Genomic DNA, 26,265 nt, shown 5'->3' on the forward strand with positions numbered 1-26,265 from the left:
TTGCCTTTGTCGTTTACCTCCATTTCATTAACAAAAGTCTGTTCAAATTATCTCTTTCGGGATCCGGTTTTAGGAATCACAAATGACTTCGAGCTGGTTAAAATCATGTTTGATCTCTAGAGTAAGGCAAATATGTCACCAAAACAGAATTAGTATTGTTCGATACAGTTGACAAACGCCTACAGTGAAATATCGATCTTCCTTACCGGTTTCGAATCTCTGGACATACAACCAGCGTCCATAGCCTAATGGTTAAAGTGTCCGCAAATAAAACGGGAGGCCCGGGTTCGAATCCCGGTGGAGGCTGGAAGTTTTTTTCACTGTTCTGGATTTTTCAACTCTTTACGATTTCAATTATATATATCTCATTTGCCTTTGTCGTTTACCTCCATTTCATCAAGAAAAGTATGTTCAAAGTATCTCTTTCGAGATCCGGCTTTAGGAATCACAAATGACTTCGAGTTGGCTAGAATCATGTTTGATCTCTAGAGTAAGGCAAATATGTCACCAAAACAGAACTAGTATTCTACGCCTACAGTGAAATTAAGGTTAAGTTAAGGTTAAATTATTACTTCTTAATCTATACCTAACTATTAATCATTGATGTTATTAAGATTCTTTAAGTGAATATGAAAGTCAAAGAATCTATCAATGGCATCATTTTGCCTTGAAAAGTTGATAAAACTTTGAAAATATGTTAGTTTGCGACCATTATGAAATTTTAAGCTCTCCTAGTGAGTTTGTGTTGCTCGGGTTTAGGGGGAACAGGAGGGCGGTTCTAGTCTAGGTGGTAGATTAAGATTTATTAACCTATGCAGCCACTCTGAGTGACGATCTTTATACAAAATAACAAAATAAAAGGTAAGCAAAAGTTGTAGATCCTGGACTAATAGCAGTGTTTTATAACAGTTTCTATATCAAAATTAAAACTACATGCATACCTTCGCACAGGCGCATAGCGAGAAATTTACCAAGGGAGGGGCGAAACTGTAGGCAAACTATCAGAGCCGTAGATACGGCATTGCAAACTATCTAAGCGTAGCGCCACCATAAGTGGCGCGAAGCGTACAAGAACATTTTGGCTGAAAATGCCTCCCAGATCGATGGAAATGGCACTTCCCATGCCTTATATGTTGCGTCTTAGCATTTTCTCTTTTGAAATTACTAGCGATATCATAAAAACATACAAAAAAATATGCTCAAGGCGGGGGGGGGGCGGCTGCCCCCTTCGCCCCCCCCCCCCTTGGCTACGCGCCTGCCTGCACATATACTACAAAATTAGCAGAACCATTTCCCAATACAGGTCGGTGAATCTTGGGAATTTAAAAATTTGCAATAAACTGGTTTCGTAAAAATCCATCTTGGACTGCAAAATATAAACTCGATCGTTCCTTTAACATTGTGGGTAATAATTTTTCTAAACCCGCCAGAAGTATCTCGAACCGGGTTTCAATTAAAGTAATTTAGAGTGATAGAGCGCCACTCTTATTTCATTAGCCCTTTAACTACGTCAGGTCTCTATGGCAACATAACGAGTCCTTTCATTTCTTGTTTCAGGTGTTTTGACTCCATCCGTAGACAGCTACCCACCCTCGCTGTAACGGAAGTCCTTTGCCTAACACATACCAGTCCCAGATCGTTCACAATACACTGTATAGTCACTAACGTTTCACATAATCTCAGCGTACTTTCAGGTGCATGATTAAACAGGGGCCCTTAACTTCATTTTCTTGGCCAATGTCTGGTTGTGTCAGCTTCCTGATTAGGTACCAGTAGGGGTTTCAATTTTCTCGCATTTGTCGCCAGCAGGACGTCTTCTGTTCCGCTAGACCAGGTCGCTTGTACTTTTCCGTCAGTCCATACGAGAAAATAAAGTGCGGTCGCCTTCCTTCCTGTATTTTGCAAATATCGGAGGGTTTCTTGTCCCTGATATCCACCCATCCACGTAGGTCCTGTCTCGGTAGAAATGTACCTCAACTAGCGCAGTGACCAGGTGACAATTATTTGGGACATTCAGTCGCATTTCGTCTCGCTTAGAAATGTATATATGATGAGCAAATCATTATAGCCTTATCGATTAATAGCAACACAGACGTTCGCCTTGAAACTAATATGTAAATCAGATAAGATCTAAGGTATGTTCATCTTCTGTCTCACTTTGTTACTGGTCGTTATGCGAAGACTGTCTCGAAAGACGAATGTTGCCAATACTTTCGAGTTAGTATAGCCTACATACTAAAGGAGGCACAAACCCAACTATCTTCTTTAGTTCGTGTGACAGCTATGACAAATCGTGTTCCCTTTGGAAGATATCCTAGTGTAAAGTCGTATCTGGGAGATATTATATTGTAAATCTGTGATAGTGCCACCAGGTTCTGAATCCTTTGACTGTATCTTTGTTTTCCTTTGGTATTTCAAGTAGAACTGTTCAAATTGTTCAACATGAAACTAATGCCATTATTAGTCCTTGTTAATATCCTCAATAATTGAGATTCAGCACAGAAAACAACCATTTAAATAAAAATCAAATTCTTATTAAAAAAATGAAACTCATGTGGCTCGAGGATGTCATTCTTAGACTTAGATCAAGTCTTCAGTCCTTTTGAACGAAGAAACATTAAATTTGTAATATTTCCCAAATGGAATATATTATTTTCTTAGTTGTTTTGGGGATGTTGTTTTCATGACAGTTATTACTATTACATAGACCAAATATTATGGTTAGGATTGTGCCTCTTGTATTGACGATCAATAAACAAACAAGCTATGTTTAAAGTGCTTAAAATGGCTGCAGATTAGAAATATACGTAAGGAATTAAACGGTATGCAATTAAATGATTATTCTCCTATACTAACCATAACTTCGACGAAACACACTTCACAAAACTTACCTATAGGCTATAGCCTACACATTATGGTGGACTATATGTCAACCGACATATATATTAAACCGCATTAAATCTTTCGGTAAATTATATTTACCGATTTCTTTTTCTCTTTTCCTCTGGTAGGGGATGAGCACACGTGTTATATCTTCCCATTTCCACTTTTGATTAAGTTGGTTCCTTGTTGACTGTCATAATAAATAGTTTGTTTCTAATGATGGGCGTACTACGCTACACTAATCAGGTAATTGGACATCAGGATGAATTTCCGGCTCATGTACATAACATCAAAATTAATATTGAATTATTACCTGGAAGATTCCATCAACTTTCAAGATCGAATCGGTTTTACAAATAAATATATCAAACTGAAATGCCAATTATGTAATAGTATAGTTTTGAATGGAAAACAATTCAATTCGCGTAAGGATCCTTTCAGTATACGTTATGTTCCTAAAGTTATATACATTGGTGTAGGTTTACGTTAGAGCAGCACATTAAGTACTTAGTCGTTATAGTTTCTGTATAGATTCATTTTCTACATGCAGATTTACCGAGAAACATTAAAAGCACTCTCAAATTACTATATATACTATATATTAATTACATATATTGAACATTTAATTTGTACTTATATTTATGTATATGTATTTATACACATATATATTTTTTTTTTCTTTTCTTTTCTTTCTTCAGGGAGTCTTCCACATTGTTAAGCTTTTAAGCTTTATGGAAGACTTCCCTCCACTTTGTACTTTTGTGGCAAAACAAATAAATAAATAAAAAATTGGCTCGAACTTGATCCTCTCCCACCTCCAAATATAAACAATGATCACTAACTTACGACATCTTTTTGTAACTATTTCATTGAAATGTTGACAACTTTAGCAGCTCAGATAGTTCTGATAAATAGTATAAGTATTCGCATGTAAGCATTATGTAATATTGATTAATATCACGCCAAATATTTTGATTTCTTTGGAATGATACTCAAACACTTAGGCTTGTAGGCTACATACAGAATTGTATTGTGGATGAAGACGTCTCTAAATTCAGTTCAAATTGATCCTTCAAGTTCCAGTTTACAAAGAAATGTTAAGCTCTCACACCTTCATGTATTCCAGAAAGAAATGATCTACAATTGACGACCGTTCAATATTATTAAAACCAGCAATCTCGAGGTCGTGTTTGATATTCATCTGTTTTATTATTTATATTCAGATTATGAGTTTGTGTCTTCAATGAACCCTTTGATGCAAGTTTGAACAATACTTTATAAAGCACGCTTATTTACATCTAGTAAAATTGGAGATGATGTTATTTGACAATCTTGTATGAGTAAAATTTGGCAACAATTTAGTGTTATCACAGATGTATGTTTCATTTAGAGCATGTTATGTAAAGATATGATTTTGATATCATAAATGAAAGGTTATCAGTTATTGCCTTGAATTATGCTAGAAGTTCATATAATGGTCACTTAGGTTTAACTTCGACAAACATTTGTCAGTGTCTTTTATTACCTTCATGACACAGTTTATCATCAAATATGTAATAATAATAAATAATAATAACAACAACAATAATATTAATAATAACAATAATCTTTATTTCTTTATTACTTAACAATATTTTTTTTTCACAAATCAAATTTTCATCTTCTTAACACAAATGAATGAGGAGATAACATTCAATTTAGTCAAATTACTTTCATCCTTATAGGTCACTATTTTTAGGCTAAGGGGAAAATCGTTAAAAGTCTAACCTAACTTGTGAATATTGAAACAATTAAAGTAATCAACCAGAATAAAGGCAACATTAAGTCACTCCCATGGTGGCAATAGAAGATAGGCATGACAGCGCAGCGAGCCTGCCGAGTTAACGGCACAACATCCCGTCAGCGTTGCGGAAGTTTCCCGCTAGATTTATCACCGAAGAATTATAAGGATATTGACTATCAATGTTTTTTTGCGGCTGGGCTGTCCGTCTTTTATTTAACTTTTGCCAGGTTAGCTTGCGGTTAAGTTATCAGGAAGATGGCTAATTGGTCCAACGATGTCATATAGACCCTTGTGACACCTCAATAATCAAAGTATGTTTCCAAGTTGCACAGTACCGGTATATGTGCCATCAAGTTATACCTGAAGAATCGATAACCACAAACAGAGAAGAAAAAAGCAAACAGACATACACACACACACAAAAGGGCAGAAGAATTCAATAAATAGAAAGAAAATATGATTAAATAACTATTAGGATGTCAGCTGATCATCTATAGCATCATGGTTAATTATAGAGCCAGGAGGGCCCGCTGATACCTTGGTTATATATAGGCTCCTTTTCAATGCAGAGCGAAATGTGAGCGGTCTTTCTCTTTGACTGAATTCTCTCTCATGTATATTTACAAAAGTAATATGTTACCTTAAAGGGCTGTAAAAATGACTATGTTTCAGAATTAAGAGCAAAAAAAAAAAAAAAAAAAAAAACCATTTCTCAATGTTTCTACATGTAAGTGTAAAAAGAAGAAATGATTATATAATTATAGTCAGAAAAATTAAATTATTTCTTGTCGTTCTTGACATGAATGTTAATAGTTAACATATTTATAGTAATAATACTACCACTACTAATAATATATAATATATAATATATATATATATATATATATATATATATATATATATATATATATAACACTATTAAGAACACTACAAAGAACATTGTTATGAACACTATTAAGAACACTGTAAACAACACTTTTAAGAACAATGTTTACACATTAAATATCAATATGTCACTTCCTTCGTTAGTCTTCGTGTTTTTTCTTCTTTAGGGGATATTTTTTATTTTTGCTGTTTACTAGCTCAGTTTTCCCCCTATTTCTCTGTTTTGACGTACTTGGTTGCAATTATTCACGGTTCTTGTTAATAAAAAAGACATCTATGGGATCGTAATGCAAGTACCCTTTTCTGAAATGTCGTAAATATGAAAAATACATCCCCCGAAACAGTCATGAAATCCGATATTAATACGATGGAATCTTTTATTACCGAATATGTTTTGTTTTATTTCAAGAGAAGAATTTTTATTTCTTCAACTTCCAAATTTCTCAGTCAAATAATAAGGACATCGTTTTTGAATAGTACAGTAATTAAAATCCTTTTTATCTTCACTCTATATAAACTTAACCACATACTTTGTGTTTTAGTTATGAATATTTTGTATATTATTTAATTCGTATACATGCATCTTGTATGTCGGTAGATCCAATAATTCAGAGATTCACGTTTGTTGTTTGTCGCCAAGCAGTCTGTGTTTATAGGTAACAGTGTTAATTTGAAAAGGAAAGTTCATTGTTTCCCTTCCAAACAATAGGAGATTGGCAATCATCATCTTATACTAAAGTAATCCTTTACAACTTTAAATTCCAATCTACTTAATTTAATTTAGGCGTTATCTATGTTCAGTTATTGTCTTAGCTGTAGGTGTAAATGCAAAGTAGCATGGCCGGGGTATAAACGGTATTCTAATTGGGGATAATATAAGCGGCCATTGGAGATTGGGATAGGGGGTACGAGACTAGGGGGAGGAGAGGGGAAAAATCTCACAATTGAATTCTGTCAGATTCTGCTGGATATAAAATAACTTTCTGCACACGGAATCCTTTTGCTTTGTCAGACGAATTTCTGATTACGTCATTATTTTTAGAAACTTTGCAATGTATTTTTAAGGAACATTGAACCTACCCCAGCGTTCGTTCCACCCTAAGACAAGTTTACAATGTATCAAACTATTAAACACATCTAGATTGCTTTCAAGGCAACGGCTGAACCGATTGAACGTTGAATATTTAATGATTATATTCGATACTGTCAATTTAGTGGTCCAGACAGTTTTCTCTTATATTATTAATCATCGGCTATATTATTAACCATTAATAAAGAGTAAATCCGAAATTTTTGAGCTTGCAGTTATTATTGTATTTTAATATGTTACTTGAGGCCGTAAAGGTGTCCACGTTGTTATATGCGTTGCTTTCTTAAGAGCTGACCTAGCTCACGCTGTAAATGTACTGCAGATATGTACTTCAGCTACTTGGAGTTACTGTGCTAAACTAGTTACTTCAGTCACTTTGATTGATGAGCCTTCTTATGTTAAAAGGTTGCGTCTCTAACACTCAATGTGGTATGGTTGTGTTATCTTCACTGTTAGGTATTGTGTTAAATGAACTATAAGGAGAGGGGCGGGGGGGGGGGGCGGGGGACATAACTGTATGATATTATTTTGCGCACTCGATGTTAAAATCAGCCTGCAGTGCAGAAGTACTGGAAGAAGTACAGACTGTAATTTTATGTAAAGGTGAACTTCGAGAGCTATGCTAAGTCTGGGGTCAATGACGTCACTATTTTCCCCAATGTAAATAACCACCATTAGAATACACTATTATTTATCTCATCTTTCCCGTACCCCTTCATCAGTCCATACCCCCACCCCCTCCACAACGTGCCCCATACATGTCCACGGGCCCCTGTGGCTTTGTTCCCCATTTCCCCTCTCGTTGAGGCGACTATGAGATCTAATTGGTTTAGGCAATTGGCTGCCCCGTATTATCAACTATCAACGGAGTTATTAAATGTCAATGTAATACAAAAAAAGTATGTGTCCCAAGAATGAAATGTTATATCTCATATCTACATTTGTAAACCTTGAAGTTTATGTCTGATTCAATGAATCATATAGTGTGTGATTTTGGTAAATAAAAGGAACGGATAATTGTGTTTGCAGTGTATTTCTCTTACCGTTGATGTGTGAGTTTATGGTACCAACAAATGCAAAAAAAAAACAGCTTTAAAATATTAAACCGATTTTACATTACTGGCTGAGCTGAGCTCACCTGGTTGCCTTTGTTTTTAATCAGCTCTTGTCTTCGTTTGGTTATGCCATTAATTGCCCCTTTAAGATAAATTGAAAAGGGAAGAACGCGTTTAACGAAGCAAAAAAGCAGTTTTCCCCCTATACTCCGTTATATCATAATGACAATAGCATATATACAGATGAGCGTTAGGTACAAAGTAATAACACATGACAACAATGGGATATTGTTAATTAGCGTTGCTATGCAACAGGTGTACCGTTTAAATATTTCACACCTTGTCTGATGTGGTGGGATATATTTTTTATAAGTAATACGGGTAAAGTTATCAAATAATATAAATTGGATCTATATTTAACAAAAGTTGTGTCTGAAGTTATAACCTTACTAATGGTCAACATGAATACACTTGTATTGTATTGTTTTTGGAGATGTTTGCTCTTGATTTGATCTGATTATCATTTGTGGAGATATAGTAGTGAAACATACACACAATACGCACGTACATTTACACACACACACACACGCACACACACACATACAAACAGCAAGTGTTTTTTGAAACTTCAATGTCAAAAGAATTGACACTGCTTTGAATCTAAAATCACTCCCTTACATTCTCGACTTGAAAATATTAACAGCAAAAATGAAAGAAAGGAAAAAGTTTCTCATTTTGAAACTAAATCACATATCGAACAAAATACAACCCTTATTATAGGTGTATAGTTTTTACAACCATTACTTCTCACAAACGAACCTTTGTGGAATTTGCTTCTATTATTTTGCAGTATGTATGTACGTCTTTTCTCTTCTTTGTCTTATTGTTCCTTTAATTTAGCTCTATATTCAGATGCAATGAAGCATAACGTGCCCTGTCATATACAGGCAAAGTACGTTATACTACTACCCGGTCTTCACAATAATGTTAATACAGATAACGTTGTAAAGTCATTGGCGTCATGATACATGGTCAGAAAGCATTGGCGTATCATGCATGACGTGTGCGCATATATTGCCAACAAATAAAACCATCATCGCTTAATATATATAGTAACGCCGGCCACAAAAAATCAAAGTCAGTGGGTCGCTAGTCCTATACCGCCCATGGTGGGCCATGATCCATCCTTTTGCATTGTCTATGGTCTAGCATCCGGACTTGATCTTCTCCGATCTGGTAACACGTTGTCTATTGCTGCAGGTGTACTATGAACAAAGTGCAGTAACACCTTTTGACATGAAGAGGAGATAGCCAATCATCATGCTAATAAGTTTATCACAAAAATAATTTATACACTTATGTGTAACAGCCGACCAATGCAAATTTAATTATGGCAACACAAACCACTTATCCCTTCGGTACTTACATAATTCTGATTACAATGAACATCTCCATTAATTTTGTATTCAGTGGCTGGCTCGAGAGATCCACGAGTTTAGTAGCCTGAAATGTAGATTAAAAAACTTACAAAGGAACTAAGCCATGTACCCTCCCCCCCCCCCCGGTTTATGGTCTCTTGGTTTGAAAGGGTATCACTTTCAACCCTAATGGGTAAGGGGTGTAAAATCTGTTTTTTACAAGCGAATCAGGACCACTACACTTGACATAGTTATAATGCACTTGATACATTGTATTGCACTTGATATATTGATACTGCACTTGACATATTTATACTACACTAGACATATTTGATACTGCACTTGATATATTGATACCGCACTTGATATATTGATACCGTACTTGACATATTGATACTGCACTGGACGTATTAATACTGCACCTGACATACTGGTATTGAACATGATGTATTTATAATGCACTTGATATGTTGAAATTGAACTTAACATATTAATACTATTATTGACATATTGGTATGGCACCTGACATATTTGATACTGCACTAGACATTTTGATACTGCACTGGACTTATAAATACTGCACCTGACATACTGGTATTGAACATGATGTATTTATAATGCACTTGATATGTTGAAATTGAACTTTACATATTTATACTTTTATTGACATATTGGTATTGCACCTGACATATTTGATACTGCACTAGACATATTGATACTGCACTAGATATATTGATACTGCACTAGATATATTGATACTGCACTTGACATATCGATACTGCACTAGATATATTGAAATTGAAATTGACATATTGATATTGCACTTGAGAAATTAATACTGCACTAGACACATGTGCTGGTATTGAACTTGACATATTTATAATGCACTTGATATATTGATACTGCACTAGACATATTGATACTGCACTTAACATATTGATACTGCACTAGACATATTGATACTGCACTTAACATATTGATACTGCACTAGACATATTGATACTGCACTAGATATATTGATACTGCACTTGCTATATTGCTACTGCACTTTATATACTGATATTGAACTTGAAATATTAAAAAATGAATAAATAAATTATAAACGTAAAATCCCCTCCCCCTCTATTGCTTTTTTCATGCTTGGCAGTGGAAATACGGAGGAAAGGTGTGATGGTATTAGGTTCAGTAGTATTGTTAACAATCTATTAAATGGGTTAAATGACTTGGTTAGAAAAGTGCGTATCTCACACAGACGCCCCCTAATGAAAAATAAGAACAAAATAATATTAAAACAAATAAGCATGAAAACATATAAGACAAGATAAATTTAAAAAGTGATAAACTATTAAAATTACGTTCAGATTACATTTAAGAATATCAATTACGTGTAGAAAGCTTTCTTTAATAAGACGGTCAAATGAGCATACAGACTTTCCATTTCAACATTAAGAGGCAGTTTGTTTTATTCTTTGGCTGTAAGGTACGAAAATCTTTTCATACGGTATTCGTTATTCTCCTTAAATGTCTCACCTGACCAATTCCGTTCTTGTACAAACGTTACTGACCTCTGTTTCTGAATCCTATCATTCACCATTTTTTTCATTTTTAAATTTCATTATCAAGTTCTTCCTCTATTTAAATTAACTATTTAACTTAACAACATGTATATGTAAACATAGCAAATATGTGATCCAACAAGGGAAGAAACTTATTTCAACAGAATTAATGTAATAAGTAGATGACAAGTTTTATGTAATCTATATCTATTAATATAACCATAATCAAAACAAATCATTTCTATTCCATAAGGAGAAATGTCAACTAGGCACCGTTAAAATTTCTTCAACTATACATTAATGATAAATAAATCCTTCCATGTGGTTGGGTTTAATTTGTAGCTGGAGTGATGTTTAGAAACTTGACTAGAGTTCCCCCCTTTGTGCTAGAATACGAACAAGAGCTATTTTAAGACGGTGGAGGATTATTAAGTAATGTTAAATAGGTTTCTGTGTCACCAACTTACGAAAATCTAGCCTTGATAATAGGCATGGTAACTGCTATGTCTATTACCAAGGCAACCTATATGTTGGTTATCATGGTAACCGCTGTGATAACAGTTTAGGCTCGTATAGCAAGAATTATTCACTGACCTTTTCGAAAATTGAATTTAACAACAACAGAAACATTCACACAGTCAGTAGTTTAATCTTCGGAATGTTTTTATAGAAAACCATATCGGCGTAAAAATGAGCAAAAAATGTGAGCATTTCAAACTTGACGTCATTGTTACTGTCTAATTCTTATACCTTGAGATCTCCGTATGTTGTTCAAAAATTTTGTAACAAATTTGTATATGAAAATTTTAGAAAAAAACCTTTTTTATTTCTTTTTCTTTTTGTGGAAATCGTTTTTTTTTTCGATGTTGAGAAGATATTTGACCTTTCAAATAAATGTTCATTATTGGACGGTATTGTGTTGTTCAGTTTACAAGAGAAACCATAATGTTTTATTAATGCATGACGAAATCAATGCAATTTTTCATGGAAAATAATAAATTCTCTGAATAAAACTGACTGTTTCGTATCAAATTTGACGTTTCATGGTACGACAAAACTGTTATCTTCGATATTTTCATTCTAATGCATTGCGCATGCGTGTATGGAGAAATAACGACATTATAGTGCACCTGTCTTAACTGAAAAGAAAGACCATCGAGGTGTTATTATACATTACTTTGTTAATTCCCAAAACCGCTCAAGAAGGATCAATTTAAAAAAAAAAATAATAATAATCAAGATATAATGTGTCTGTTGAGAGCTGCAACTATTTCACATTTATAACCAAACCTGCTTAGTATTCGCTCAAGGTATGGATATTTCTCTGCTTCGCAATCTATCTGGTTATAACCATTTAGTTAATTAGCGACTTGTTAATCAGTAATCCAGTACAGAAAAGAAACCCATGGGCTTAAAATTTAAATATGATGCTTCATTTCATATGCAACCTCGATGACCAGGTTTCCTGATACGGGTTATAATTATAAGGTACCCGGACCTTGCTTCAACGGTACGTAGCACATGGTATCGGCTGATGCATATCTAATGTAACGCAAACTTCATACACACTATTATGTTGTAATACTGTCACTATGTGTTAATGAATACATCGTTCAATTGATTCAAATGCGATATAATATGACTCATGATGATGTTAACATGATACATGACACACACATATATATATATATATATATATATATATATATATATATATATATATATATATATATATATATATGTATATATATATGTATATATATATATATATATATATATATATATATATATATATGTATATATATATGTATATATATATATATATATATATATACAAATCCGTTCCATCCTTAAGACATTCACGTGCCGATTAACGTTAAGAATGGCAATTAACACCGCGGTTGAATGTTTGGCGTATTAATAAGTTTCTTAATTCTATCATTGTTTCAGATAGGTTTCCATTTCATAGTTTATATCCGTAGTCAAATTCGAAGAAGATTAACCGATGCTGTGTTTTCTCGGTATGATCTTCCGTATAGTCATTTGAATTGTTATGTCACGCTGAATATCACTGTTGTTGGCTGCAGTATAACTTCTACAGGTGTCAAGTATTCAAGATTATTTATATGGTAGCCCGAAAGAGCCATACATCGTTAATTATTCCTGTTTATCACCGTTGTCGACTTCAGTATTACGGAGCATCTACAGGTACCGTACCACAATAAGGCCAGTGAATGGTTTACCACTGTCGAAAAATAGTCCAAAAGTGTAGTGGTTATTTTGGAAGTTTTTGAGTCATCATCATTCTTTTCTATGCGTAGATGTTGAAGAGGAAGAAATAAACTACTGATGGTAAAAAAAAATTGGAGGATTGAAGGTTTAAAGGAATTATAGAAAATCCCGGGTGAAACACGAGGATTCCGCAGCGAGAACAGGCAGATGGGTTGCTGAGCACTATGCTAACCTTTGAACTATTCTAGCTCAAAATCTAAACGGTCATGGTGGCAAAAGTTAAAGGTGATGTGATAGCCCAAGCCATCAGCTATCATATGATGGGGTGGGATACGTTATTTGAAAACTCCAATATGCTTTAGCGGCTTTGGAAAGTGACGAGTTTAGTGTGTAAGTCAATGGGAGCAATTAAGAATGGTGTGATATGTAGAGGAGAAGTGTCAGGTATTTAGGATCATTTATATGGTAGCCCGCTAGTGTCGTCTTTCTTACCGTTGAACATTCTTCTTTATCACTGTTGTCGGCTTTAGGTTTTTATTTCTACATGTGAAGTATTTAGGATCATTTATATGGTAGCCTGAAAGAGCCATTTTCATCATCGTTAATTCTTCAAGTTAATCACTGTTGCCGGCTTCAGTTTAACATCTACATGTGTCAATTATTTAGGATAATTTATATGGAAGCCCGAAAGAGCCATCTTTCTCATGGTTAATCATTCTTGTTTATCACCGTTGCCGGCTTCGTTCCACTTGTTATAGCCTTCAGTAATGAACATCATTTTAAATTTCATCACCTTGGTTAGATTTTGAATCTTATCTGTTAAACCTGGGTGGATAATTACTGAGTGACTAATACCCTATTAAAGCTTACATGTGATCATGTGATCATGCTCCTGCAGACACAATAAAATAAATCTGGACGATTTAATATACATCAGCTACTATATAGATTACATGTGTATCCATAAATACATACCAAATAGGCCTAAGAAATAGATATCACAACTACTCCACAACTGGAACACGTAATGTGGATAATACACATGCTTGCAAGTAATACTTCCTGGAGAAGGTGGAAAGTAGGGAACGGGGAGGCTGGACAGGGGGTGTGGGGTAGTCTGTGGGGTTGTCTGTCGGGGATGGTGGATAAAGAAAATGAGTACTCTTTCGTATCAAACAATACTATGATAAAATGGAGAAACCATATTAAAGTACCGGCTGTTTTTCGTCTTCGTGATCAGTTTTGCCTTTTGTTGCGTTTGCCTTTGATTCTCGCAAATATGAAATTAAGTAACATAATATTGTGCTATTATGAAGGACGGCATGTCAAAGTATATATTCCAAGTGTAGATTATGCCCACTTTTCTTTCTACTAAACTAACCTCTAAGCAACCTCATATCGATGATAGTATACAGCAAAATCAGAATTTAGAGAGAGATAAAGAGACGGAGAGATGTCTAGACTCACACCCAGCCGTTTAATTGCACGTGATGTAAAATCAACTAATTGCAGTTGGTCTGAGCCTCATTCGGGGTGTCCCTTCCTACCTGCGGTTTTACCTTGTGGTTTAAATTCTCACTGACAGACCGAACTAATTGCTACAACCGGATCTACAAGTTAAATTGGTAATCCACTGTCGTATGATTAGGTTTTCCAAAAAAAAAAAATCCATGTCGTTTCTTTGGAAATTAATTCACGTTGAAGGCGAACTGGTTTGTGGAAAGGTCAAATTGAAAGGGTTTTTTCTCTCTGTTTTGGTTTCAGTCCATTAAATTAATATCATTTTGGCGTCCGGAAGCTATATCAGGATGAGTTTAATAATTATGAGCAATAATGAGAACACCCGACATCCGAGAGAATAATTGCAAACGACTAATATAGGACAAATCTCTAAATGAATCACGACCATAACAATGCCGTAGAAGTTATAGTCATGCGTGTGAATATATGGTACATTCAAAATTGGTCATTAAAACAGCCAGTTGTATATAAATATTAAGAACTCCCACCATGAGAACTACACTTGAGTAATCGGTAAAGAGTTTGGTTGTTACATGAATGGTAAATATGGTAAAAAAGACCTTGCGAAAATACTGCTGCCTTCTATCGCCAGCGTCTACCTATCACAATACACGCATGTCTCCATGGCAACATTTATAGCATATTTAATCTGCAGCCGCGGCTACAACTATAGCACATGAACATTTGGGATGATGCTGATATTGTCATGGTAACGGGAGGTCCTATAACTACACATTTTATATCGGAGTGAGACGGTGTTCGTCATGGAACTTTTATAGAATAAATATTCAATCGTTACTACTAAAAATAACTAGTAGATTTGGATTAATTGAATATATTTGTGCGGTATTTTAATTTAATCAGACTAGCAGTCCTAGATGCGCGCGTTAATGTTGGTATGACTGTTTAACATATAACACTTCCTAACCAGTCACCCTCAGGACATGTGGATGTAAAACTAAAGACATTTCGGCGTCCCAAGGAGGGTCAGAGTGGGAGGTACAGGTGAGTCGGATCTATAATAGAGTATGAAATTAATATCAAGTCAGTGACAATTTATAATGTAAAACATGGAATTTCATGTGCATCTATAGTAGCACGAGTAGTAGGGGCTTTATGCCGTAGAGAATACTTGTATAGTTCCTGGATTCTTCGACGCTATACACCTCAGGAAAAATAGTTTTGCACTGGATTCCTTTATTCTGGGCTTTTCAAACTGAAGTATTGGGGGCGGGGGGGGGGGGGGGGTGGTTGATTCAGCTACGAAATAAATAGTGACAATAATAGTGGAATTTTGTGACCATTGAAGGGAGATTTATCATTGACAGTCACTTAACTAGAAAATGGAAATGGAAAAATATTTCCTGTTGTTGGTCTTTACATTTGATAAGGTCCTATATATGCAGCGTTGAAGCAGCCATGCAGTCGGACACAATCAACTGAGATTGCTTTTTAAATTGTTGCAGTAAGTGAGAGAGATTGCGGTGATGACCGTTGTTCATATCAGGAACACCATAAGGAAATATCTCCTCATGCAAATAACATAATAAATGCAATGAATAAATAAAAATCCAAAAAAAAACTTGACGTTTTTATATACGTGACTATGTGTGATGTCATGTTTAGACTAGTATCAAGGATCATTTACTGATAAATGAAAACACATAAATATCAGTTGTTTGGAGAGCTGCTTGTAACTATATGGTATATATATATATATATATGACACCAGTCAGTTATGATGGGGGCGGGGGGGGGGTAGAAGGGAGGCGTTAACTGTCAACTATTTGCAGCATGAGTAATTTGCTTTAATAGAGTGTTTAGTCTGATTAAATCTAATAGTGAATGAAAGATGGCTATTTAAAGTTATTTTAAAGAGATTGTACATGGTAGAATTACGTATCAATACCTAGCCAGAAAGTTCATCGTTCCTACGACATCTCCCAGAAGGACATCACGGTCTACCCATCCAGTTACTTTTCCATGGACTGCTGAAAACTGTAAATTAGCAAGTCAAAACAATATTGAGATGGGTTTCCAAATAGCATATGATACCTTCATTTCACCGTAAGAATAAACCTATGTTTACCTTCAATATATGAAAATGTGATTACAAATGATGCCTCATTTTATATCATTCAAATGTTCTTGTCAGAAGATCAAAACATTGCCCCTCTCCGCGAGATATAAACTCATATCAGAATTTTTTTTAACTGGGTCAAAAGTTATATGATTGTAATTGTTCAATTAAGTTAAAAGTCTGACCTACCGGATGACGCCATTTATAGTTATTATTGTTCACATTAGTGATTAATGTTCACATTCATATAAAAGTAAAAAACATAATCCTTGCACTAGACGAACCTATAGATAGAAACAATTCATATTAGTTTAATGATGGTTTCCTTTAATTATACAACGGTGTTGGTTTAGTAAAATATTAATCTTAGAACTTTAAAGGTATATTAACCGTTGCGGGGGTTGATTTCTATAGGCAAAAGGCACATCCTTATCGAATGTTGTGTCAAGAAGATATGACTATAACTGATTCAAAGTTTGTTGAAGAATTTGGCAAAAGCTTATTGAGTGACGTCACCGGGCCACATTGAGCTGAAAAAAATATATTTCTGTTATGCGTAATAAGCAAAATATGATTGATTAACAAAGAATATTTTAAATAAGAGGAAGCTTCTGAATTAAAAGTATATTGAGTACAGATAAACAGACAATTTCACATGTACTGTATTTATGTAAGAAATCATGCACAATGCTTAAGAAGGAAAACAAAACTTCTATAGAGTTATTTTGACAAAGTTTGTGACATCAGATGTAACACCACGTGATTCAAGTTGTGGAGAAAGAGAGCTCCTCCGGTAAGAAAAAGCTTGTGAGCAGAAACATCATCATCAGAGTATATATGTAACGGGACATTGAGATGAGTTAGCCAAAACTAAAACAGTGCCTTGGAATTTTTGTCTTTACATTTATATTATAATCATTTCAGTCCCTGCAGCAACCGGCATAGAATTCCTTTAAATCAGGATAACGATAACAAGACACGGCATAACAAAACAAGCCGAGTATACATTACCATGTCCTATACTTTGGGACGTACATCATCAAATATAATTTACGGAAAAACCATGCATCATTAAAATTTGAGCGACAAAAATATTTCTCAGGACTTCCTTGGGGGTGGGGGGGGGGGTGTCGGTTGAGTTGGGGTTGGGATAAGAGAATCGGAAGGGGAATTATACGTAATAGGTATATTGATTAAATGCTCAACGTATTTTCCACCCATTTGCAGGGACCTAACATTTTCGGATGGGGCATATAGCTAGCCGTTAAAAAAGTTTGCCTATTTTGTTGAAGTATAATTAATTTCCATTGTAGTGAATACAAGACATAAGGTGACATAAGGTAGCAATACTTGGGTACACTTTACTATCTTATCAATAACACTGATAGATGTTGTAATCGGTTGGTCAGTAGGTAGCCCATGGTAGGTAAGGTAGCTCAGGGTAGGTAAGGTAGCCCGTGGTAGGTAGGGTAGCCCAGGGTAGGTAAGGTAGCCCATGGTAGGTAAGTTAGCCCATGGTAGGTCAGGTAGCCCATGGTAGGTAAGGTAGCCCATTGTAGGTAAGGTAGCCCGTGGTATGTAAGGTAGCCCATGGTAGGTAAGGTAGCCCATGGTAGGTAAGGTAGCCCATGGTAGGTAAGTTAGCCCATGGTAGGTCAGGTAGCCCATGGTAGGTAAGGTAGCCCATGGTAGGTAAGGTAGCCCATGGTAGGTAAGGTAGCCCATGGTAGGTCAGGTAGCCCATGGTAGGTCAGGTAGCCCATGGTAGGTAAGGTAGCCCATGGTAGGTAAGGTAGCCCATGGTAGGTAAGGTAGCCCATGGTAGGTAAGGTAGCCCATGGTAGGTAAGGTAGCCCATGGTAGGTAAGGTAGCCCATGGTAGGTAAGGTAGCCCATGGTAGGTAAGGTAGCCCATGGTAGGTAAGGTAGCCCATGGTAGGTAAGGTAGCCCATGGTAGGTAAGGTAGCGTGTAGTCCAAATGTTAGAGAGAGGACGTTAACAAACTCTACATCATATATGTTGCATCTGCATTTCTATGTCAAAAACTCCTCAACGGTTTGTTCTATAATTTTCAAACTTGGTATAGGAAGGTGCCCTTTGGTGGAAACTTTTATCTCCGAGACCTTTTAGCAAAAGGTCAAAGGTCAGAAGTCGAAGGTTAAATTAAGTGAAATGTGATTTCTTGCTATAATCCCAAGGGAAACATTGAATTGACTTGCAACCCAGGTACTATCAAAATATGTAATTACCATGGTGACTGAAGTCAAAAGTCAAATGTATCATTTTAATGCTTAAATAAAAGAAGAAATCTCCCCAACAAGTTAACCGATAACCTTCAACTTTGGTCGCAAGGTGCTTCTGCCTTGAAGGCCTTCCGGAATGAAACGTCACAGGTCAAAGGTGCAAAGAAGATAAAAGCGAGTTATTCTATGAATGGAAGTTGATTGAATAGACGTTCAACCATCACATATATGGCCAGCAATATGGGACAAACACGGCATAACATATCCTCGTATTAATACGAATAAATACGCGTATTAAATCAGACAATAACTGGCATGTCTTATCGCTTTCACAAACGAGTTTCGAGAGTTATCACATCGTATCCTCGCCAGTGCAATAAATGAGAGATTGCAAAGTTAGTCTCTACTGACGTACATCCAGGCCAAACGTACTTGATCTAGACAACAGCATGATTTAATACGTGTATATATACGAATTAATCCTCATATGTATTCGAATTAATACGTGTTTATATTCGAATTAATACGTGAATATATTTACGCCTTATGATTGGCTAATAACACATACGCGTTTATATTCGCATTAATACGCGTATGATATTCGAATTAATACGCGGATATATTATGCGATGTTTGTCCCACATGGATTGGGTAGCATCATAATACATATATAGTTACAATGACGACAGTGGGTTAAAACAACCGAACGTTACTCGATATAATATTGCAATTTACCAAAGTAAGACACTCGCCGACTATAGGTTTGTTCATTAAAAGAAATCCTTAACTTAAAACGTCAGTTCTCGGTGATGCCAGTGAATTTAAGCTTAAAAGAAACTAATTTTCAGGCTTAAATAAAAACAACTTTACGTATTTAAATACATTTCAATACAGTAGCATTTAAAGTTCGCTGTTTAGTTACTTAAATGGAATTTATTCTGCTTATGTAGGGCGTTGCCGGTAAATTATAAAACGGCTTCTCCATGCAATTAAGTTGTTGCGTAACTTAACGATTCCACAGGTCTTCATATTCCAGTGTACACATCCATTGAAGGCGTAAATATGTGTACAAACAAACAATAATATCCAATCATATCTCTCTCTCTCTCCCTCTGTGAGTAATTTGTTTATGTCTAACCAAAATACTGCCAAATTATAGTTTGGTTATAAACAGACAAAGAGGATACCGGATTTAGGTATTTGTGGAATTTTATTTCTATCCATTGTATTTATTCTATAGCAATGGAAATATTTATTAAAGTTTTAACAGCATCGAGAAATGTCTTCCAACGTTGATGTCATAATTCAATAACCTTTGGAATGTTCTCACGTCTCCAGTCTCACATGCTTGAACTTTTCATGCACTTTCACAAGTCCGCATATTCTGTCTGTTTTCTTCTTTTTTTCATATTGTAACGTCACTGACAATAGAGAATCAGTAGTATAGCTGAACATATAAATGTTCTATTCCCCCCCCCCCCCGTCATCAACACCACCTCTCCAACATTCCAACCCACCCCCAAGCCTCCACCACCTCTCCAACAGTCCAGCCTCACCCACCCAATATCATTTTCCCTTCCCGTAGAGTTGTAAAACTTTTATATGTACATATTTGTCTATACAGGATTAACAGGCATGTTTTGAAGGAATTTTGAGGAATTTAATCGCCTTTTGATACATGGACTTTTCTCTCATTGTTCTCGCAACAAACACGTAACTATTTACGAAACAAAGTGAAGCTAAACAACTTTCATTCCTGCGGGAGTCACTATATGGCATCACACATTATAACAGAAAGCTCTATATAAAATGACTATGTTTAGTTTAGCTTCTACGTTATAATTCCTTGTTCTACCTATTCCTTTCCGTCTAACTATATATCCCTTATACGATATGACTGTGTTTCTGAATTAATCTCCTACGATGGCTCTCTTATTCCTGAGTTTCACATATGCTTTATTCTTGCAAGAGTGTTTCAAAGAGACATAAATGAACAAAGTAAACACCGTTACGTCAAGGATCACCGGTCTAAATAACTGATCCTGAAGTAAGCAAAACTTGAGCAAACTAAGAAATTATCTTCTAATGACTTCTAAGAAATTCATGAATAGTTTCAGTTTTAAGCTTTCTTTCCAGCCGTTTTAGCAGATAGGATTTTGTTTGTCGATAGATAAGAATAAAAAAAGTTCATGAGAAGCAATGTACAGCCAAGACAGATAATTCAATGGTCTGTTGTATTTCGAAAGATGTGTGTGTGTGTGTGGAAACGAGTTACTTCCTAACATTACCTTATTGCAACTGAAGACCTATACAACCCAGTCAGACATGTCACCTTGTATTCCAGCCGTTTCTATTGTTGTGTCACTAATATATTCAAGAATTCTTCTAAAGAAATGAAATTGATATACCTTTATAGTGTTTAGTGGAATGTCGTCATCATAAACAAGTACAAATATTATCTCCCGTTTATAATACCATCGTTTATACGAAATTTACTTTACAAATTACCATATCGGAGTTAAAGATGAAAGACACAAAAGTACATCACGCACTTACAGATACAAGAAAGTTATAATAATAGTTGTAATAATAATAATAAGAAAACTCTCGATATGCGGTTGTTGTAGAATTGATTTGATTCAAATACAAATTGAATATGATTTAGAATAGGTTAGGAGGCACAGGTGTGTAGTAACCTTTGGTTCATCCGTCAGCTAAGCCTAAGCAGATGTGTCAGATAACAGACTCACAACGTCTGTCAGGGAGAGAGAAATTCAAAGCGATAGCTACGCCGTTGGAGTTTGTTCGACAACTATGGCGGAATAACAAGTTACAACGCTCATGTTTCCATAACACGCTAGGGAGAAGCAAGGGCCATCGCATTCCTTTTAGTTCGTAAACTTAACTCACGTAGGCTATATGATAAGCAAACGAAAACAACATACCATCCTCAGAAACAACATTAGTCGCCAGTAAGTGCGGTCTATACAAAAATGCAATATCCTTCGTTCGTCTCTGATGCATAAGCAGGACTAAAAATAGGAAACAGTAATAACGTATAGAGATAAACTAAAGCCATTCAGTAACATTTAGTCAGGTATGTGTTCAGAAATTATAGAAAATATTCTTACGCTAATGTTAACGCAGAATTTAGTGTGGGGTTTCCCACGGTTCAGTGAAATAGCAGTTTTCCGTGTTCCAAATTCCTGTGGTTTTTTCCCATTGATTTGCCGTATTTGTAAGAAGAGTCATAAATGTAAGAATCAATTTTTAGGTTAAAGCACATATTAATCTTTCTGTAATCACAAGCTGTTCTCGTACAGCCACACAATTAGGCATTCCGAAGCAGAAAAGACTCTATATTAAATTTTGATTCCAAGTTAATGACTCTGCTGTTAAATATTCATGTTCACGTGACTTTGTTTGACTATTTGTGTGCATAGAAACTGTGTATCTGTACCTATGTTTGTAACTATTTGTATGCTTGAAGCCTGAGTATATGTACCTATGTTTGTTTACAACTGAAGACCAGATAATTGAGTCCAAAATGTTCATTGTTTGCTACTTTATTTGCTGTAGGTATTTGTAATAATTGCTGGATTAATGAGTTCTTCTAATTCTTCTAATTTGTACTACTACTAGTAGTACTACTAGTACTACTAATACTACTAGTGCTACTACTGCTACTACTACTACTCCTCCTACTACTACTACTGCTACTACTGCTACTACTACTACTACTATTACTACTACTACTTCTACTATTACTACTACTACTAATACCGATACCGATATCAATACCAATACCAATACCATTATCAATGCCTATACCAATACTACTACTAATAATAATACTAACACTAATACTGACACTAACACAATTACTGACATTAACACTAACACTAATACTGACACTAATACTGACACTAACACTAATACTAACACTAATACTGACACTAACACTAATACATACACTAACATTAACATTAATTCTAATACTTACACTAATACTAACACTACTACTAACACTGACACTGACACTCATACTAACACTAACACTAATACTTATACTAAAACTAACTATAACCACCATATATTTCAATGACAAAAGACCAGTCCGAGCTTCGATTGAATTTTCTAATCTACGACCTTAAACGACTGCTTCAAACTAAATTTTACCAAACGCAAGCATGATTATGCATGTCTCACTTTCACATAAGTTCGCTCTATATTGATTGAACGACGAATACATTCGCACGGTTTATAACCCTTTTGGAAAATAAATCTGTCATAAGACTTCTTAATATGCACGACGAATGAAGACATTTTGTTACCGAAATGCAAACTAGTTTCTTTTATTATCAAATTGAATACAGGAAACGACATTAATTTTGTATAGAGAATGCATGTTTTGGTAGGTTATTAGTAGATTGCAGTTTCGATATGCAAATAAGCAGAATTACAATCTAAGATTTCCAGACTTGTTACTGGTTTGATTTTACCACCCGTGTTCTCCCCCGCAGTTTCCATCGCATAAAATTTCAGCTGCTAAATCTTTCTGAAAGTAAAGATATCTTTGCCAATGAATATTCGTCATGCTGTTATTATTTTGTGATAAAGGATATAGACGCCGTTGAATAATGGGCCTAAGAAGTAACTGAGGATTGGCTCAACACGTTTCATATGGCTTCCCATTGATCTGTATCTCACCAATAACGTATATACCCCTTTTTTTAAAGTGAATTTATTTTGAAGCAAACTTTTAGACAATTTCTTACTTTCCACCTATTAACTGATACACGTCTGCACTTCTGTTGTAGAGATACTCTGTGATAATTACGATACATTACCATTAAAAATGCAAAGAAATTTATGAGTCAAAATCGATAACAAGTTTGGTCAACTGACTCCTGTTTGTATGTATAGAAGTTGTTGGCCAATATATATATATTTATATATATATATATATATATATATATATATATATATATTTATATATATATATATATATATATATATATATATATATATATATATATATATATATATATATATATATATATATATATATATATATTTATATATATCGCACAGATGCAGGACAAACTTATTCCAACGTGTTGCTTTTATACCTCTAAATACATTTCTGACGGCGGTGACGATGACGAGGATAATACGTCGAAGACATATACCATAGGTGATTCCAAGCGTCACAGAGTATTTAAATAAATGATTTCACAGTGAAGTCTTCTAAGGAATTAAGACACTGTAGAATGAGCAAGTTGTAATTTTGTTGTCTGTGCCTCGATTGAGAAAATCTGTCTAAATTAATATAAGTATAAATATTTAATGGAAAAATGATGGGAACTTTTAGAAAATGGAAAATTAGCAAATGAGCGGGATTCTAACCAGTGGCCACTAGTATTACTCATCACTTCTACGCACAAGAGAACTTTTACTATTTGACCTAAACACAGACCTTCTGTATACTGTTTTTACGACAGATATTTTAACCGTCTTTATCTCTGTTAGAACAAATATGGAAGGTACCAGTAGACAGGCCCTATACATAACTCATTTTTAATGTCAGTGACTTTTACGGTATGATTGCACGTTCCGGGCGATCACAATTTTTGTTTTTCATCAAAAACTGCAAATTTGACCGTACGATGGAAACCTTATATAGAGGGCGTCGTTGAGTGAAAATTGAGTTTTCGTCGAGGACTGCATAAGTGAAGCTTACTTCCAACAGTGCGTGGATTTGACAGCACGCAGTGTTCGCAGTGGGCGAACTGTCCCCCAGGCGAAACGCCATTAGAATCGCGCAAACTTTACAGGTAATGTTACCAAAACATACGGGTAAGATCACAGTTTTCAAGTGTAGGCTACAGTGAGATCTCCACATCACGTGTGACGCAGTTAGTGTCATAATTTGCATTATGATCACTGTATACAACTACGTGCTCAGCAAATAAAGATAAAGTGTTTAAAATTAATCTACTACAGTTTCGCCTCCTTACCTTTGTTGTTATTGTTGTTGTTATTATTGTTGTTGCTATTGCGTCTTGATTGTTATCGTTGTTGATATAGTATTGATTGTTGCCTTTGTTATTGATGATAGCGGTAGCTAATTCATGCGGTAAGTATAGGGACCAGGCTAGTTATGATAGCATTAAAACCCATTTGATGCAAAATGCCATTGTTTCAGAAAATATAATGACATATACAAATACATTAATAGTGGAAATGAAATCTCTCGTCAGAAACAAATTATTTAAATTAAAAATCTAGGACAATAATTATACCGTTACTTTATTCCTAAACGACAGAGCAATTCTTTAGAGAGGAAACAACATCCGAAACGTCCTTGTTATCTTGATGAAGATGGTGGGATGTGAGTTATTACGTTTGACTAGATTAAGCAACACTTTTTGTGAATACCGGCATGCATTTACTGACTAAAGCAAACCATTAAACATTATGCAATGGTCTCAGCGATAACACTTTTGGACTATATGTGACATATGCGAAAGCAAGATTCGAAAGACGATTTTTACCAAAAAGAGTAATTTCCTGCCTGTTTCGGGTTCTTGTTTATCAAAAACATCACTGCTATCTACAAAATGATGTTGTTTTTTGGGTTAGTTTCACCTTTATGTTTTTCAGTTTGAGTTTATGTGCTCATTACAACTCTTTGTAATATTTATTGTAGCAACGATCAAACCATTCATTTAATGTTAAAGTCTTGTATGAGGGTGTAACTTTATGCAGTGTTCCTAAAAGAAGATTACAAATATTATTATCATTTTCAAATCTTCTAAAGTAAGTATAGAAAACACGGTTTGTAAACAATACCGCACACATAGCCTAATTTGTATTCAAGGTTTTGCCTATATAGATCAAACTAGGTCATACGATAAATACTGGTATAGTTATAACATATGCATCTCACTAGCCGGCTTGACTTTGATTTTATCCATTTATAGGGATTGTAGTTTGCACGAATTCAATTCTGACTGACAGGTGTGTTGACTTTAGAGTTCGGACTTCCCTCCAATTAGCATTCCTTTATCTGAATCCGTGAGAGTTCTTATCAAAATGAAGGACATATAGAGAAACTTGCCAAGATGTACGTTCACCAGAGAGATTTTTAAACTTTTTTTCACGTCGATTCTAGAAAACGTGAACAAGTGACTTTTGGAGTATCTCGATGTAAGCACGTATTTAGTTGTCTGGAGGGAAAACACGTTTTAATATCTTATACATATATAACTTCGTTGGCTCGGCAAATCAAAAACTAATAAAATAAGAAAAAAAGGTTTTTTTGGGGGACTTTATGCCCTTTTACTCCAATCTGACCCATCACGATTTCTGGAGCCTAATTTATAGACAAGGTCATCTCTCTATGCAGGGACAGTGTTTACCTGTTAGTTTCCCTTTAAAACCATTAAAAGAAAAGATATTAAATTTGAAAATTATGGGATATGAATGATGGATTGCTCAGCAGGCGAACATGAA

The sequence above is a fragment of the Apostichopus japonicus genome, chromosome 10, assembly GCF_037975245.1.
Source record: "Apostichopus japonicus isolate 1M-3 chromosome 10, ASM3797524v1, whole genome shotgun sequence".
NCBI lineage: Eukaryota > Metazoa > Echinodermata > Holothuroidea > Aspidochirotida > Stichopodidae > Apostichopus > Apostichopus japonicus.